This window comes from Schistocerca americana, chromosome 2, assembly GCF_021461395.2.
Source record: "Schistocerca americana isolate TAMUIC-IGC-003095 chromosome 2, iqSchAmer2.1, whole genome shotgun sequence".
Taxonomy (NCBI): Eukaryota; Metazoa; Arthropoda; class Insecta; order Orthoptera; family Acrididae; genus Schistocerca; species Schistocerca americana.
Window position 1 is genome coordinate 642,489,653 of NC_060120.1, and position 17,266 is coordinate 642,506,918.

The 17,266-nt window shown below is 47.9% G+C and overlaps 19 non-coding genes across 19 annotated transcripts; all 19 read right to left on the reverse strand.

The window, feature by feature from the left end:
- Nucleotides 1-583: 583 nt before the first annotated feature.
- On the reverse strand, nt 584-665 carry Trnas-gcu. Its single transcript has one exon. It is a non-coding gene; the product is annotated as a tRNA-Ser (tRNA).
- Nucleotides 666-1,486: 821 nt separating this feature from the next.
- Trnas-gcu lies at nt 1,487-1,568 on the reverse strand. Its single transcript has one exon. It is a non-coding gene; the product is annotated as a tRNA-Ser (tRNA).
- An 821-nt stretch (nt 1,569-2,389) lies between these two features.
- On the reverse strand, nt 2,390-2,471 carry Trnas-gcu. The gene has a single exon. It is a non-coding gene; the product is annotated as a tRNA-Ser (tRNA).
- An 821-nt stretch (nt 2,472-3,292) lies between these two features.
- On the reverse strand, nt 3,293-3,374 carry Trnas-gcu. Its single transcript has one exon. It is a non-coding gene; the product is annotated as a tRNA-Ser (tRNA).
- Nucleotides 3,375-4,195: 821 nt separating this feature from the next.
- On the reverse strand, nt 4,196-4,277 carry Trnas-gcu. The gene has a single exon. It is a non-coding gene; the product is annotated as a tRNA-Ser (tRNA).
- An 821-nt stretch (nt 4,278-5,098) lies between these two features.
- On the reverse strand, nt 5,099-5,180 carry Trnas-gcu. Its single transcript has one exon. It is a non-coding gene; the product is annotated as a tRNA-Ser (tRNA).
- Nucleotides 5,181-6,001: 821 nt separating this feature from the next.
- Nucleotides 6,002-6,083, reverse strand: Trnas-gcu. Its single transcript has one exon. It is a non-coding gene; the product is annotated as a tRNA-Ser (tRNA).
- Nucleotides 6,084-6,905: 822 nt separating this feature from the next.
- Trnas-gcu lies at nt 6,906-6,987 on the reverse strand. The gene has a single exon. It is a non-coding gene; the product is annotated as a tRNA-Ser (tRNA).
- An 821-nt stretch (nt 6,988-7,808) lies between these two features.
- Nucleotides 7,809-7,890, reverse strand: Trnas-gcu. The gene has a single exon. It is a non-coding gene; the product is annotated as a tRNA-Ser (tRNA).
- An 821-nt stretch (nt 7,891-8,711) lies between these two features.
- On the reverse strand, nt 8,712-8,793 carry Trnas-gcu. Its single transcript has one exon. It is a non-coding gene; the product is annotated as a tRNA-Ser (tRNA).
- Nucleotides 8,794-9,615: 822 nt separating this feature from the next.
- Nucleotides 9,616-9,697, reverse strand: Trnas-gcu. The gene has a single exon. It is a non-coding gene; the product is annotated as a tRNA-Ser (tRNA).
- Nucleotides 9,698-10,518: 821 nt separating this feature from the next.
- Trnas-gcu lies at nt 10,519-10,600 on the reverse strand. Its single transcript has one exon. It is a non-coding gene; the product is annotated as a tRNA-Ser (tRNA).
- Nucleotides 10,601-11,422: 822 nt separating this feature from the next.
- Trnas-gcu lies at nt 11,423-11,504 on the reverse strand. The gene has a single exon. It is a non-coding gene; the product is annotated as a tRNA-Ser (tRNA).
- Nucleotides 11,505-12,325: 821 nt separating this feature from the next.
- Nucleotides 12,326-12,407, reverse strand: Trnas-gcu. The gene has a single exon. It is a non-coding gene; the product is annotated as a tRNA-Ser (tRNA).
- Nucleotides 12,408-13,229: 822 nt separating this feature from the next.
- Trnas-gcu lies at nt 13,230-13,311 on the reverse strand. Its single transcript has one exon. It is a non-coding gene; the product is annotated as a tRNA-Ser (tRNA).
- An 821-nt stretch (nt 13,312-14,132) lies between these two features.
- Nucleotides 14,133-14,214, reverse strand: Trnas-gcu. The gene has a single exon. It is a non-coding gene; the product is annotated as a tRNA-Ser (tRNA).
- Nucleotides 14,215-15,036: 822 nt separating this feature from the next.
- Nucleotides 15,037-15,118, reverse strand: Trnas-gcu. Its single transcript has one exon. It is a non-coding gene; the product is annotated as a tRNA-Ser (tRNA).
- Nucleotides 15,119-15,940: 822 nt separating this feature from the next.
- Trnas-gcu lies at nt 15,941-16,022 on the reverse strand. Its single transcript has one exon. It is a non-coding gene; the product is annotated as a tRNA-Ser (tRNA).
- Nucleotides 16,023-16,844: 822 nt separating this feature from the next.
- Nucleotides 16,845-16,926, reverse strand: Trnas-gcu. Its single transcript has one exon. It is a non-coding gene; the product is annotated as a tRNA-Ser (tRNA).
- Between the last annotated feature and the right edge of the window lie 340 nt (nt 16,927-17,266).

Here is a 17,266-nt window from a genome sequence, read left to right on the forward strand (position 1 = left end):
TTGTCTAATGCAAATGAGAAATGTCCTGTGCATTAAGTATAACGACTACTGGAACGACGCGATTATCTGGATTCGCTACATTTATTTGTCACCTTCGATGACCTCATCGCTGATGTTGCTTTCAAGTTTCTTTCGAAGAGCAAACCACGTTCTTTGTAGCTGAATTGTGAGGCCAGAGGCTCCTGCTGTTGGCGATGGAGCCAGGCCCTATCAGATCGCTTCCGTGTATGGCGGCCGGACGGAAAGCAAACTGTCGAAAGGCGACAGTTGTGCTACAGTTGGGGGTATTATAGGCTCGATACGTTAAAATGACTGCAACAAGTAAGCACTTAAATATGAATGAGAACGCACCGTTCCCAAACTCCACCATGGTGCCAAACTTCGATTCGTTTATAGATCTTGAGATGATGTTTGATTCGAAAGACGTACGCTATCGAATGTTGTGTCCTTCCAATTGGTAGGCGGTTTAGTTTCGTATTTCTTACAGATGCTATCTGCCACCTACACGTTCCATTGCTACTACTGAGTGGCGTTTCGCATGTACAAGGCGTGATCCGAAATGGGTGCTTAAGGTAAAATTCTTCGACGAGGATGGGATTCAAACCCACGCGTGCAGAGCACATTGGATAAGCAGTCCAACGCCTTAACCACTCGGCCACCTCGTCCGACGCATCGGAAACTGCGTCCCTCGCTAGTCCTTACGAAAAGAAGTCGTTTGTCGATTCGAAAACGCGTCGTACTGTGGCTGGTGTTCACGCTGTAACGCCCTGCTGCAGTGCAGCTGACCAAGCTCCCACTCGTGAATCATTTAATGATGGCATCCGTCCACGTCGGTATCCGATCGGAGGAAAGTAGTGGGCCCACTTACTTACTGCAGAAATAAGCACCGAATCGTCATGTAGCGTTGTCTAATATAATGAGAAATGTCCTGTGCATTAAGTATAACGACTACTGGAACGACGCGATTATCTGGATTCGCTACATTTATTTGTCACCTTCGATGACCTCATCGCTGATGTTGCTTTCAAGTTTCTTTCGAAGAGCAAACCACGTTCTTTGTAGCTGAATTGTGAGGCCAGAGGCTCCTGCTGTTGGCGATGGAGCCAGGCCCTATCAGATCGCTTCCGTGTATGGCGGCCGGACAGAAAGCAAACTGTCGAAAGGCGACAGTTGTGCTACAGTTGGGGGTATTATAGGCTCGATACGTTAAAATGACTGCAACAAGTAAGCACTTAAATATGAATGAGAACGCACCGTTCCCAAACTCCACCATGGTGCCAAACTTCGATTCGTTTATAGATCTTGAGATGATGTTTGATTCGAAAGACGTACGCTATCGAATGTTGTGTCCTTCCAATTGGTAGGCGGTTTAGTTTCGTATTTCTTACAGATGCTATCTGCCACCTACACGTTCCATTGCTACTACTGAGTGGCGTTTCGCATGTACAAGGCGTGATCCGAAATGGGTGCTTAAGGTAAAATTCTTCGACGAGGATGGGATTCAAACCCACGCGTGCAGAGCACATTGGATAAGCAGTCCAACGCCTTAACCACTCGGCCACCTCGTCCGACGCATCGGAAACTGCGTCCCTCGCTAGTCCTTACGAAAAGAAGTCGTTTGTCGATTCGAAAACGCGTCGTACTGTGGCTGGTGTTCACGCTGTAACGCCCTGCTGCAGTGCAGCTGACCAAGCTCCCACTCGTGAATCATTTAATGATGGCATCCGTCCACGTCGGTATCCGATCGGAGGAAAGTAGTGGGCCCACTTACTTACTGCAGAAATAAGCACCGAATCGTCATGTAGCGTTGTCTAATATAATGAGAAATGTCCTGTGCATTAAGTATAACGACTACTGGAACGACGCGATTATCTGGATTCGCTACATTTATTTGGCACCTTCGATGACCTCATCGCTGATGTTGCTTTCAAGTTTCTTTCGAAGAGCAAACCACGTTCTTTGTAGCTGAATTGTGAGGCCAGAGGCTCCTGCTGTTGGCGATGGAGCCAGGCCCTATCAGATCGCTTCCGTGTATGGCGGCCGGACGGAAAGCAAAGTGTCGAAAGGCGACAGTTGTGCTACAGTTGGGGGTATTATAGGCTCGATACGTTAAAATGACTGCAACAAGTAAGCACTTAAATATGAATGAGAACGCACCGTTCCCAAACACCACCATGGTGCCAAACTTCGATTCGTTTATAGATCTTGAGATGATGTTTGATTCGAAAGACGTACGCTATCGAATGTTGTGTCCATCCAATTGGTAGGCGGTTTCGTTTCGTATTTCTTACAGATACTATCTGCCACCTACACGTTCCATTGCTACTACTGAGTGGCGTTTCGCATGTACAAGGCGTGATCCGAAATGGGTGCTTAAGGTAAAATTCTTCGACGAGGATGGGATTCAAACCCACGCGTGCAGAGCACATTGGATAAGCAGTCCAACGCCTTAACCACTCGGCCACCTCGTCCGACGCATCGGAAACTGCGTCCCTCGCTAGTCCTTACGAAAAGAAGTCGTTTGTCGATTCGAAAACGCGTCGTACTGTGGCTGGTGTTCACGCTGTAACGCCCTGCTGCAGTGCAGCTGACCAAGCTCCCACTCGTGAATCATTTAATGATGGCATCCGTCCACGTCGGTATCCGATCGGAGGAAAGTAGTGGGCCCACTTACTTACTGCAGAAATAAGCACCGAATCGTCATGTAGCGTTGTCTAATATAATGAGAAATGTCCTGTGCATTAAGTATAACGACTACTGGAACGACGCGATTATCTGGATTCGCTACATTTATTTGTCACCTTCGATGACCTCATCGCTGATGTTGCTTTCAAGTTTCTTTCGAAGAGCAAACCACGTTCTTTGTAGCTGAATTGTGAGGCCAGAGGCTCCTGCTGTTGGCGATGGAGCCAGGCCCTATCAGATCGCTTCCGTGTATGGCGGCCGGACGGAAAGCAAAGTGTCGAAAGGCGACAGTTGTGCTACAGTTGGGGGTATTATAGGCTCGATACGTTAAAATGACTGCAACAAGTAAGCACTTAAATATGAATGAGAACGCACCGTTCCCAAACACCACCATGGTGCCAAACTTCGATTCGTTTATAGATCTTGAGATGATGTTTGATTCGAAAGACGTACGCTATCGAATGTTGTGTCCTTCCAATTGGTAGGCGGTTTAGTTTCGTATTTCTTACAGATGCTATCTGCCACCTACACGTTCCATTGCTACTACTGAGTGGCGTTTCGCATGTACAAGGCGTGATCCGAAATGGGTGCTTAAGGTAAAATTCTTCGACGAGGATGGGATTCGAACCCACGCGTGCAGAGCACATTGGATTAGCACTCCAACGCCTTAACCACTCGGCCACCTCGTCCGACACATCGAAAACTGCGTCCCTCGCTAGTCCTTACGGAAAGAAGTCGTTTGTCGATTCGAAAACGCATCGTACTGTGGCTGGTGTTCACGCTGTAACGCCCTGCTGCAGTGCAGCTGACCAAGCTCCCACTCGTGAATCATTTAATGATGGCATCCGTCCACGTCGGTATCCGATCGGAGGAAAGTAGTGGGCCCACTTACTTACTGCAGAAATTAGCACCGAATCGTCATGTAGCGTTGTCTAATATAATGAGAAATGTCCTGTGCATTAAGTATAACGACTACTGGAACGACGCGATTATCTGGATTCGCTACATTTATTTGTCACCTTCGATGACCTCATCGCTGATGTTGCTTTCAAGTTTCTTTCGAAGAGCAAACCACGTTCTTTGTAGCTGAATTGTGAGGCCAGAGGCTCCTGCTGTTGGCGATGGAGCCAGGCCCTATCAGATCGCTTCCGTGTATGGCGGCCGGACGGAAAGCAAACTGTCGAAAGGCGACAGTTGTGCTACAGTTGGGGGTATTATAGGCTCGATACGTTAAAATGACTGAAACAAGTAAGCACTTAAATATGAATGAGAACGCACCGTTCCCAAACACCACCATGGTGCCAAACTTCGATTCGTTTATAGATCTTGAGATGATGTTTGATTCGAAAGACGTACGCTATCGAATGTTGTGTCCTTCCAATTGGTAGGCGGTTTCGTTTCGTATTTCTTACAGATACTATCTGCCACCTACACGTTCCATTGCTACTACTGAGTGGCGTTTCGCATGTACAAGGCGTGATCCGAAATGGGTGCTTAAGGTAAAATTCTTCGACGAGGATGGGATTCAAACCCACGCGTGCAGAGCACATTGGATAAGCAGTCCAACGCCTTAACCACTCGGCCACCTCGTCCGACGCATCGGAAACTGCGTCCCTCGCTAGTCCTTACGAAAAGAAGTCGTTTGTCGATTCGAAAACGCGTCGTACTGTGGCTGGTGTTCACGCTGTAACGCCCTGCTGCAGTGCAGCTGACCAAGCTCCCACTCGTGAATCATTTAATGATGGCATCCGTCCACGTCGGTATCCGATCGGAGGAAAGTAGTGGGCCCACTTACTTACTGCAGAAATTAGCACCGAATCGTCATGTAGCGTTGTCTAATATAATGAGAAATGTCCTGTGCATTAAGTATAACGACTACTGGAACGACGCGATTATCTGGATTCGCTACATTTATTTGTCACCTTCGATGACCTCATCGCTGATGTTGCTTTCAAGTTTCTTTCGAAGAGCAAACCACGTTCTTTGTAGCTGAATTGTGAGGCCAGAGGCTCCTGCTGTTGGCGATGGAGCCAGGCCCTATCAGATCGCTTCCGTGTATGGCGGCCGGACGGAAAGCAAACTGTCGAAAGGCGACAGTTGTGCTACAGTTGGGGGTATTATAGGCTCGATACGTTAAAATGACTGCAACAAGTAAGCACTTAAATATGAATGAGAACGCACCGTTCCCAAACACCACCATGGTGCCAAACTTCGATTCGTTTATAGATCTTGAGATGATGTTTGATTCGAAAGACGTACGCTATCGAATGTTGTGTCCTTCCAATTGGTAGGCGGTTTCGTTTCGTATTTCTTACAGATACTATCTGCCACCTACACGTTCCATTGCTACTACTGAGTGGCGTTTCGCATGTACAAGGCGTGATCCGAAATGGGTGCTTAAGGTAAAATTCTTCGACGAGGATGGGATTCAAACCCACGCGTGCAGAGCACATTGGATAAGCAGTCCAACGCCTTAACCACTCGGCCACCTCGTCCGACGCATCGGAAACTGCGTCCCTCGCTAGTCCTTACGAAAAGAAGTCGTTTGTCGATTCGAAAACGCGTCGTACTGTGGCTGGTGTTCACGCTGTAACGCCCTGCTGCAGTGCAGCTGACCAAGCTCCCACTCGTGAAACATTTAATGATGGCATCCGTCCACGTCGGTATCCGATCGGAGGAAAGTAGTGGGCCCACTTACTTACTGCAGAAATAAGCACCGAATCGTCATGTAGCGTTGTCTAATATAATGAGAAATGTCCTGTGCATTAAGTATAACGACTACTGGAACGACGCGATTATCTGGATTCGCTACATTTATTTGTCACCTTCGATGACCTCATCGCTGATGTTGCTTTCAAGTTTCTTTCGAAGAGCAAACCACGTTCTTTGTAGCTGAATTGTGAGGCCAGAGGCTCCTGCTGTTGGCGATGGAGCCAGGCCCTATCAGATCGCTTCCGTGTATGGCGGCCGGACGGAAAGCAAACTGTCGAAAGGCGACAGTTGTGCTACAGTTGGGGGTATTATAGGCTCGATACGTTAAAATGACTGCAACAAGTAAGCACTTAAATATGAATGAGAACGCACCGTTCCCAAACACCACCATGGTGCCAAACTTCGATTCGTTTATAGATCTTGAGATGATGTTTGATTCGAAAGACGTACGCTATCGAATGTTGTGTCCTTCCAATTGGTAGGCGGTTTAGTTTCGTATTTCTTACAGATGCTATCTGCCACCTACACGTTCCATTGCTACTACTGAGTGGCGTTTCGCATGTACAAGGCGTGATCCGAAATGGGTGCTTAAGGTAAAATTCTTCGACGAGGATGGGATTCGAACCCACGCGTGCAGAGCACATTGGATTAGCACTCCAACGCCTTAACCACTCGGCCACCTCGTCCGACACATCGAAAACTGCGTCCCTCGCTAGTCCTTACGGAAAGAAGTCGTTTGTCGATTCGAAAACGCATCGTACTGTGGCTGGTGTTCACGCTGTAACGCCCTGCTGCAGTGCAGCTGACCAAGCTCCCACTCGTGAATCATTTAATGATGGCATCCGTCCACGTCGGTATCCGATCGGAGGAAAGTAATGGGCCCACTTACTTACTGCAGAAATAAGCACCGAATCGTCATGTAGCGTTGTCTAATGCAAATGAGAAATGTCCTGTGCATTAAGTATAACGACTACTGGAACGACGCGATTATCTGGATTCGCTACATTTATTTGTCACCTTCGATGACCTCATCGCTGATGTTGCTTTCAAGTTTCTTTCGAAGAGCAAAACACGTTCTTTGTAGCTGAATTGTGAGGCCAGAGGCTCCTGCTGTTGGCGATGGAGCCAGGCCCTATCAGATCGCTTCCGTGTATGGCGGCCGGACGGAAAGCAAACTGTCGAAAGGCGACAGTTGTGCTACAGTTGGGGGTATTATAGGCTCGATACGTTAAAATGACTGCAACAAGTAAGCACTTAAATATGAATGAGAACGCACCGTTCCCAAACACCACCATGGTGCCAAACTTCGATTCGTTTATAGATCTTGAGATGATGTTTGATTCGAAAGACGTACGCTATCGAATGTTGTGTCCTTCCAATTGGTAGGCGGTTTAGTTTCGTATTTCTTACAGATGCTATCTGCCACCTACACGTTCCATTGCTACTACTGAGTGGCGTTTCGCATGTACAAGGCGTGATCCGAAATGGGTGCTTAAGGTAAAATTCTTCGACGAGGATGGGATTCGAACCCACGCGTGCAGAGCACATTGGATTAGCAGTCCAACGTCTTAACCACTCGGCCACGTCGTCCGACACATCGAAAACTGCGTCCCTCGCTAGTCCTTACGGAAAGAAGTCGTTTGTCGATTCGAAAACGCATCGTACTGTGGCTGGTGTTCACGCTGTAACGCCCTGCTGCAGTGCAGCTGACCAAGCTCCCACTCGTGAATCATTTAATGATGGCATCCGTCCACGTCGGTATCCGATCGGAGGAAAGTAGTGGGCCCACTTACTTACTGCAGAAATAAGCACCGAATCGTCATGTAGCGTTGTCTAATATAATGAGAAATGTCCTGTGCATTAAGTATAACGACTACTGGAACGACGCGATTATCTGGATTCGCTACATTTATTTGTCACCTTCGATGACCTCATCGCTGATGTTGCTTTCAAGTTTCTTTCGAAGAGCAAACCACGTTCTTTGTAGCTGAATTGTGAGGCCAGAGGCTCCTGCTGTTGGCGATGGAGCCAGGCCCTATCAGATCGCTTCCGTGTATGGCGGCCGGACGGAAAGCAAACTGTCGAAAGGCGACAGTTGTGCTACAGTTGGGGGTATTATAGGCTCGATACGTTAAAATGACTGCAACAAGTAAGCACTTAAATATGAATGAGAACGCACCGTTCCCAAACACCACCATGGTGCCAAACTTCGATTCGTTTATAGATCTTGAGATGATGTTTGATTCGAAAGACGTACGCTATCGAATGTTGTGTCCTTCCAATTGGTAGGCGGTTTAGTTTCGTATTTCTTACAGATGCTATCTGCCACCTACACGTTCCATTGCTACTACTGAGTGGCGTTTCGCATGTACAAGGCGTGATCCGAAATGGGTGCTTAAGGTAAAATTGATCGACGAGGATGGGATTCAAACCCACGCGTGCAGAGCACATTGGATTAGCAGTCCAACGCCTTAACCACTCGGCCACCTCGTCCGACGCATCGGAAACTGCGTCCCTCGCTAGTCCTTACGGAAAGAATTCGTTTGTCGATTCGAAAACGCGTCGTACTGTGGCTGGTGTTCACGCTGTAACGCCCTGCTGCAGTGCAGCTGACCAAGCTCCCACTCGTGAATCATTTAATGATGGCATCCGTCCACGTCGGTATCCGATCGGAGGAAAGTAGTGGGCCCACTTACTTACTGCAGAAATAAGCACCGAATCGTCATGTAGCGTTGTCTAATATAATGAGAAATGTCCTGTGCATTAAGTATAACGACTACTGGAACGACGCGATTATCTGGATTCGCTACATTTATTTGTCACCTTCGATGACCTCATCGCTGATGTTGCTTTCAAGTTTCTTTCGAAGAGCAAACCACGTTCTTTGTAGCTGAATTGTGAGGCCAGAGGCTCCTGCTGTTGGCGATGGAGCCAGGCCCTATCAGATCGCTTCCGTGTATGGCGGCCGGACGGAAAGCAAACTGTCGAAAGGCGACAGTTGTGCTACAGTTGGGGGTATTATAGGCTCGATACGTTAAAATGACTGCAACAAGTAAGCACTTAAATATGAATGAGAACGCACCGTTCCCAAACACCACCATGGTGCCAAACTTCGATTCGTTTATAGATCTTGAGATGATGTTTGATTCGAAAGACGTACGCTATCGAATGTTGTGTCCTTCCAATTGGTAGGCGGTTTAGTTTCGTATTTCTTACAGATGCTATCTGCCACCTACACGTTCCATTGCTACTACTGAGTGGCGTTTCGCATGTACAAGGCGTGATCCGAAATGGGTGCTTAAGGTAAAATTCTTCGACGAGGATGGGATTCGAACCCACGCGTGCAGAGCACATTGGATTAGCAGTCCAACGTCTTAACCACTCGGCCACGTCGTCCGACACATCGAAAACTGCGTCCCTCGCTAGTCCTTACGGAAAGAAGTCGTTTGTCGATTCGAAAACGCATCGTACTGTGGCTGGTGTTCACGCTGTAACGCCCTGCTGCAGTGCAGCTGACCAAGCTCCCACTCGTGAATCATTTAATGATGGCATCCGTCCACGTCGGTATCCGATCGGAGGAAAGTAATGGGCCCACTTACTTACTGCAGAAATAAGCACCGAATCGTCATGCAGCGTTGTCTAATGCAAATGAGAAATGTCCTGTGCATTAAGTATAACGACTACTGGAACGACGCGATTATCTGGATTCGCTACATTTATTTGTCACCTTCGATGACCTCATCGCTGATGTTGCTTTCAAGTTTCTTTCGAAGAGCAAACCACGTTCTTTGTAGCTGAATTGTGAGGCCAGAGGCTCCTGCTGTTGGCGATGGAGCCAGGCCCTATCAGATCGCTTCCGTGTATGGCGGCCGGACGGAAAGCAAACTGTCGAAAGGCGACAGTTGTGCTACAGTTGGGGGTATTATAGGCTCGATACGTTAAAATGACTGCAACAAGTAAGCACTTAAATATGAATGAGAACGCACCGTTCCCAAACACCACCATGGTGCCAAACTTCGATTCGTTTATAGATCTTGAGATGATGTTTGATTCGAAAGACGTACGCTATCGAATGTTGTGTCCTTCCAATTGGTAGGCGGTTTAGTTTCGTATTTCTTACAGATGCTATCTGCCACCTACACGTTCCATTGCTACTACTGAGTGGCGTTTCGCATGTACAAGGCGTGATCCGAAATGGGTGCTTAAGGTAAAATTGATCGACGAGGATGGGATTCAAACCCACGCGTGCAGAGCACATTGGATTAGCAGTCCAACGCCTTAACCACTCGGCCACCTCGTCCGACGCATCGGAAACTGCGTCCCTCGCTAGTCCTTACGGAAAGAATTCGTTTGTCGATTCGAAAACGCGTCGTACTGTGGCTGGTGTTCACGCTGTAACGCCCTGCTGCAGTGCAGCTGACCAAGCTCCCACTCGTGAATCATTTAATGATGGCATCCGTCCACGTCGGTATCCGATCGGAGGAAAGTAGTGGGCCCACTTACTTACTGCAGAAATAAGCACCGAATCGTCATGTAGCGTTGTCTAATATAATGAGAAATGTCCTGTGCATTAAGTATAACGACTACTGGAACGACGCGATTATCTGGATTCGCTACATTTATTTGTCACCTTCGATGACCTCATCGCTGATGTTGCTTTCAAGTTTCTTTCGAAGAGCAAACCACGTTCTTTGTAGCTGAATTGTGAGGCCAGAGGCTCCTGCTGTTGGCGATGGAGCCAGGCCCTATCAGATCGCTTCCGTGTATGGCGGCCGGACGGAAAGCAAACTGTCGAAAGGCGACAGTTGTGCTACAGTTGGGGGTATTATAGGCTCGATACGTTAAAATGACTGCAACAAGTAAGCACTTAAATATGAATGAGAACGCACCGTTCCCAAACACCACCATGGTGCCAAACTTCGATTCGTTTATAGATCTTGAGATGATGTTTGATTCGAAAGACGTACGCTATCGAATGTTGTGTCCTTCCAATTGGTAGGCGGTTTAGTTTCGTATTTCTTACAGATGCTATCTGCCACCTACACGTTCCATTGCTACTACTGAGTGGCGTTTCGCATGTACAAGGCGTGATCCGAAATGGGTGCTTAAGGTAAAATTCTTCGACGAGGATGGGATTCGAACCCACGCGTGCAGAGCACATTGGATTAGCAGTCCAACGTCTTAACCACTCGGCCACGTCGTCCGACACATCGAAAACTGCGTCCCTCGCTAGTCCTTACGGAAAGAAGTCGTTTGTCGATTCGAAAACGCATCGTACTGTGGCTGGTGTTCACGCTGTAACGCCCTGCTGCAGTGCAGCTGACCAAGCTCCCACTCGTGAATCATTTAATGATGGCATCCGTCCACGTCGGTATCCGATCGGAGGAAAGTAATGGGCCCACTTACTTACTGCAGAAATAAGCACCGAATCGTCATGCAGCGTTGTCTAATGCAAATGAGAAATGTCCTGTGCATTAAGTATAACGACTACTGGAACGACGCGATTATCTGGATTCGCTACATTTATTTGTCACCTTCGATGACCTCATCGCTGATGTTGCTTTCAAGTTTCTTTCGAAGAGCAAACCACGTTCTTTGTAGCTGAATTGTGAGGCCAGAGGCTCCTGCTGTTGGCGATGGAGCCAGGCCCTATCAGATCGCTTCCGTGTATGGCGGCCGGACGGAAAGCAAACTGTCGAAAGGCGACAGTTGTGCTACAGTTGGGGGTATTATAGGCTCGATACGTTAAAATGACTGCAACAAGTAAGCACTTAAATATGAATGAGAACGCACCGTTCCCAAACACCACCATGGTGCCAAACTTCGATTCGTTTATAGATCTTGAGATGATGTTTGATTCGAAAGACGTACGCTATCGAATGTTGTGTCCTTCCAATTGGTAGGCGGTTTAGTTTCGTATTTCTTACAGATGCTATCTGCCACCTACACGTTCCATTGCTACTACTGAGTGGCGTTTCGCATGTACAAGGCGTGATCCGAAATGGGTGCTTAAGGTAAAATTGATCGACGAGGATGGGATTCAAACCCACGCGTGCAGAGCACATTGGATTAGCAGTCCAACGCCTTAACCACTCGGCCACCTCGTCCGACGCATCGGAAACTGCGTCCCTCGCTAGTCCTTACGGAAAGAATTCGTTTGTCGATTCGAAAACGCGTCGTACTGTGGCTGGTGTTCACGCTGTAACGCCCTGCTGCAGTGCAGCTGACCAAGCTCCCACTCGTGAATCATTTAATGATGGCATCCGTCCACGTCGGTATCCGATCGGAGGAAAGTAGTGGGCCCACTTACTTACTGCAGAAATAAGCACCGAATCGTCATGTAGCGTTGTCTAATATAATGAGAAATGTCCTGTGCATTAAGTATAACGACTACTGGAACGACGCGATTATCTGGATTCGCTACATTTATTTGTCACCTTCGATGACCTCATCGCTGATGTTGCTTTCAAGTTTCTTTCGAAGAGCAAACCACGTTCTTTGTAGCTGAATTGTGAGGCCAGAGGCTCCTGCTGTTGGCGATGGAGCCAGGCCCTATCAGATCGCTTCCGTGTATGGCGGCCGGACGGAAAGCAAACTGTCGAAAGGCGACAGTTGTGCTACAGTTGGGGGTATTATAGGCTCGATACGTTAAAATGACTGCAACAAGTAAGCACTTAAATATGAATGAGAACGCACCGTTCCCAAACACCACCATGGTGCCAAACTTCGATTCGTTTATAGATCTTGAGATGATGTTTGATTCGAAAGACGTACGCTATCGAATGTTGTGTCCTTCCAATTGGTAGGCGGTTTAGTTTCGTATTTCTTACAGATGCTATCTGCCACCTACACGTTCCATTGCTACTACTGAGTGGCGTTTCGCATGTACAAGGCGTGATCCGAAATGGGTGCTTAAGGTAAAATTCTTCGACGAGGATGGGATTCGAACCCACGCGTGCAGAGCACATTGGATTAGCAGTCCAACGTCTTAACCACTCGGCCACGTCGTCCGACACATCGAAAACTGCGTCCCTCGCTAGTCCTTACGGAAAGAAGTCGTTTGTCGATTCGAAAACGCATCGTACTGTGGCTGGTGTTCACGCTGTAACGCCCTGCTGCAGTGCAGCTGACCAAGCTCCCACTCGTGAATCATTTAATGATGGCATCCGTCCACGTCGGTATCCGATCGGAGGAAAGTAATGGGCCCACTTACTTACTGCAGAAATAAGCACCGAATCGTCATGCAGCGTTGTCTAATGCAAATGAGAAATGTCCTGTGCATTAAGTATAACGACTACTGGAACGACGCGATTATCTGGATTCGCTACATTTATTTGTCACCTTCGATGACCTCATCGCTGATGTTGCTTTCAAGTTTCTTTCGAAGAGCAAACCACGTTCTTTGTAGCTGAATTGTGAGGCCAGAGGCTCCTGCTGTTGGCGATGGAGCCAGGCCCTATCAGATCGCTTCCGTGTATGGCGGCCGGACGGAAAGCAAACTGTCGAAAGGCGACAGTTGTGCTACAGTTGGGGGTATTATAGGCTCGATACGTTAAAATGACTGCAACAAGTAAGCACTTAAATATGAATGAGAACGCACCGTTCCCAAACACCACCATGGTGCCAAACTTCGATTCGTTTATAGATCTTGAGATGATGTTTGATTCGAAAGACGTACGCTATCGAATGTTGTGTCCTTCCAATTGGTAGGCGGTTTAGTTTCGTATTTCTTACAGATGCTATCTGCCACCTACACGTTCCATTGCTACTACTGAGTGGCGTTTCGCATGTACAAGGCGTGATCCGAAATGGGTGCTTAAGGTAAAATTGATCGACGAGGATGGGATTCAAACCCACGCGTGCAGAGCACATTGGATTAGCAGTCCAACGCCTTAACCACTCGGCCACCTCGTCCGACGCATCGGAAACTGCGTCCCTCGCTAGTCCTTACGGAAAGAATTCGTTTGTCGATTCGAAAACGCGTCGTACTGTGGCTGGTGTTCACGCTGTAACGCCCTGCTGCAGTGCAGCTGACCAAGCTCCCACTCGTGAATCATTTAATGATGGCATCCGTCCACGTCGGTATCCGATCGGAGGAAAGTAGTGGGCCCACTTACTTACTGCAGAAATAAGCACCGAATCGTCATGTAGCGTTGTCTAATATAATGAGAAATGTCCTGTGCATTAAGTATAACGACTACTGGAACGACGCGATTATCTGGATTCGCTACATTTATTTGTCACCTTCGATGACCTCATCGCTGATGTTGCTTTCAAGTTTCTTTCGAAGAGCAAACCACGTTCTTTGTAGCTGAATTGTGAGGCCAGAGGCTCCTGCTGTTGGCGATGGAGCCAGGCCCTATCAGATCGCTTCCGTGTATGGCGGCCGGACGGAAAGCAAACTGTCGAAAGGCGACAGTTGTGCTACAGTTGGGGGTATTATAGGCTCGATACGTTAAAATGACTGCAACAAGTAAGCACTTAAATATGAATGAGAACGCACCGTTCCCAAACACCACCATGGTGCCAAACTTCGATTCGTTTATAGATCTTGAGATGATGTTTGATTCGAAAGACGTACGCTATCGAATGTTGTGTCCTTCCAATTGGTAGGCGGTTTAGTTTCGTATTTCTTACAGATGCTATCTGCCACCTACACGTTCCATTGCTACTACTGAGTGGCGTTTCGCATGTACAAGGCGTGATCCGAAATGGGTGCTTAAGGTAAAATTCTTCGACGAGGATGGGATTCGAACCCACGCGTGCAGAGCACATTGGATTAGCAGTCCAACGTCTTAACCACTCGGCCACGTCGTCCGACACATCGAAAACTGCGTCCCTCGCTAGTCCTTACGGAAAGAAGTCGTTTGTCGATTCGAAAACGCATCGTACTGTGGCTGGTGTTCACGCTGTAACGCCCTGCTGCAGTGCAGCTGACCAAGCTCCCACTCGTGAATCATTTAATGATGGCATCCGTCCACGTCGGTATCCGATCGGAGGAAAGTAATGGGCCCACTTACTTACTGCAGAAATAAGCACCGAATCGTCATGCAGCGTTGTCTAATGCAAATGAGAAATGTCCTGTGCATTAAGTATAACGACTACTGGAACGACGCGATTATCTGGATTCGCTACATTTATTTGTCACCTTCGATGACCTCATCGCTGATGTTGCTTTCAAGTTTCTTTCGAAGAGCAAACCACGTTCTTTGTAGCTGAATTGTGAGGCCAGAGGCTCCTGCTGTTGGCGATGGAGCCAGGCCCTATCAGATCGCTTCCGTGTATGGCGGCCGGACGGAAAGCAAACTGTCGAAAGGCGACAGTTGTGCTACAGTTGGGGGTATTATAGGCTCGATACGTTAAAATGACTGCAACAAGTAAGCACTTAAATATGAATGAGAACGCACCGTTCCCAAACACCACCATGGTGCCAAACTTCGATTCGTTTATAGATCTTGAGATGATGTTTGATTCGAAAGACGTACGCTATCGAATGTTGTGTCCTTCCAATTGGTAGGCGGTTTAGTTTCGTATTTCTTACAGATGCTATCTGCCACCTACACGTTCCATTGCTACTACTGAGTGGCGTTTCGCATGTACAAGGCGTGATCCGAAATGGGTGCTTAAGGTAAAATTCTTCGACGAGGATGGGATTCGAACCCACGCGTGCAGAGCACATTGGATTAGCAGTCCAACGCCTTAACCACTCGGCCACCTCGTCCGACACATCGAAAACTGCGTCCCTCGCTAGTCCTTACGGAAAGAAGTCGTTTGTCGATTCGAAAACGCATCGTACTGTGGCTGGTGTTCACGCTGTAACGCCCTGCTGCAGTGCAGCTGACCAAGCTCCCACTCGTGAATCATTTAATGATGGCATCCGTCCACGTCGGTATCCGATCGGAGGAAAGTAATGGGCCCACTTACTTACTGCAGAAATAAGCACCGAATCGTCATGTAGCGTTGTCTAATGCAAATGAGAAATGTCCTGTGCATTAAGTATAACGACTACTGGAACGACGCGATTATCTGGATTCGCTACATTTATTTGTCACCTTCGATGACCTCATCGCTGATGTTGCTTTCAAGTTTCTTTCGAAGAGCAAAACACGTTCTTTGTAGCTGAATTGTGAGGCCAGAGGCTCCTGCTGTTGGCGATGGAGCCAGGCCCTATCAGATCGCTTCCGTGTATGGCGGCCGGACGGAAAGCAAACTGTCGAAAGGCGACAGTTGTGCTACAGTTGGGGGTATTATAGGCTCGATACGTTAAAATGACTGCAACAAGTAAGCACTTAAATATGAATGAGAACGCACCGTTCCCAAACACCACCATGGTGCCAAACTTCGATTCGTTTATAGATCTTGAGATGATGTTTGATTCGAAAGACGTACGCTATCGAATGTTGTGTCCTTCCAATTGGTAGGCGGTTTAGTTTCGTATTTCTTACAGATGCTATCTGCCACCTACACGTTCCATTGCTACTACTGAGTGGCGTTTCGCATGTACAAGGCGTGATCCGAAATGGGTGCTTAAGGTAAAATTCTTCGACGAGGATGGGATTCAAACCCACGCGTGCAGAGCACATTGGATAAGCAGTCCAACGCCTTAACCACTCGGCCACCTCGTCCGACGCATCGGAAACTGCGTCCCTCGCTAGTCCTTACGGAAAGAAGTCGTTTGTCGATTCGAAAACGCGTCGTACTGTGGCTGGTGTTCACGCTGTAACGCCCTGCTGCAGTGTAGCTGACCAAGCTCCCACTCGTGAATCATTTAATGATGGCATCCGTCCACGTCGGTATCCGATCGGAGGAAAGTAGTGGGCCCACTTACTTACTGCAGAAATAAGCACCGAATCGTCATGCAGCGTTGTCTAATGCAAATGAGAAATGTCCTGTGCATTAAGTATAACGACTACTGGAACGACGCGATTATCTGGATTCGCTACATTTATTTGGCACCTTCGATGACCTCATCGCTGATGTTGCTTTCAAGTTTCTTTCGAAGAGCAAACCACGTTCTTTGTAGCTGAATTGTGAGGCCAGAGGCTCCTGCTGTTGGCGATGGAGCCAGGCCCTATCAGATCGCTTCCGTGTATGGCGGCCGGACGGAAAGCAAACTGTCGAAAGGCGACAGTTGTGCTACAGTTGGGGGTATTATAGGCTCGATACGTTAAAATGACTGCAACAAGTAAGTACTTAAATATGAATGAGAACGTACCGTTCCCAAACACCACCATGGTGCCAAACTTCGATTCGTTTATAGATCTTGAGATGATGTTTGATTCGAAAGACGTACGCTATCGAATGTTGTGTCCTTCCAATTGGTAGGCGGTTTAGTTTCGTATTTCTTACAGATGCTATCTGCCGCCTACACGTTCCATTGCTACTACTGAGTGGCGTTTCGCATGTACAAGGCGTGATCCGAAATGGGTGCTTAAGGTAAAATTCTTCGACGAGGATGGGATTCAAACCCACGCGTGCAGAGCACATTGGATTAGCAGTCCAACGCCTTAACCACTCGGCCACCTCGTCCGACGCATCGGAAACTGCGTCCCTCGCTAGTCCTTACGGAAAGAAGTCGTTTGTCGATTCGAAAACGCGTCGTACTGTGGCTGGTGTTCACGCTGTAACGCCCTGCTGCAGTGTAGCTGACCAAGCTCCCACTCGTGAATCATTTAATGATGGCATCCGTCCACGTCGGTATCCGATCGGAGGAAAGTAGTGGGCCCACTTACTTACTGCAGAAATAAGCACCGAATCGTCATGCAGCGTTGTCTAATGCAAATGAGAAATGTCCTGTGCATTAAGTATAACGACTACTGGAACGACGCGATTATCTGGATTCGCTACATTTATTTGGCACCTTCGATGA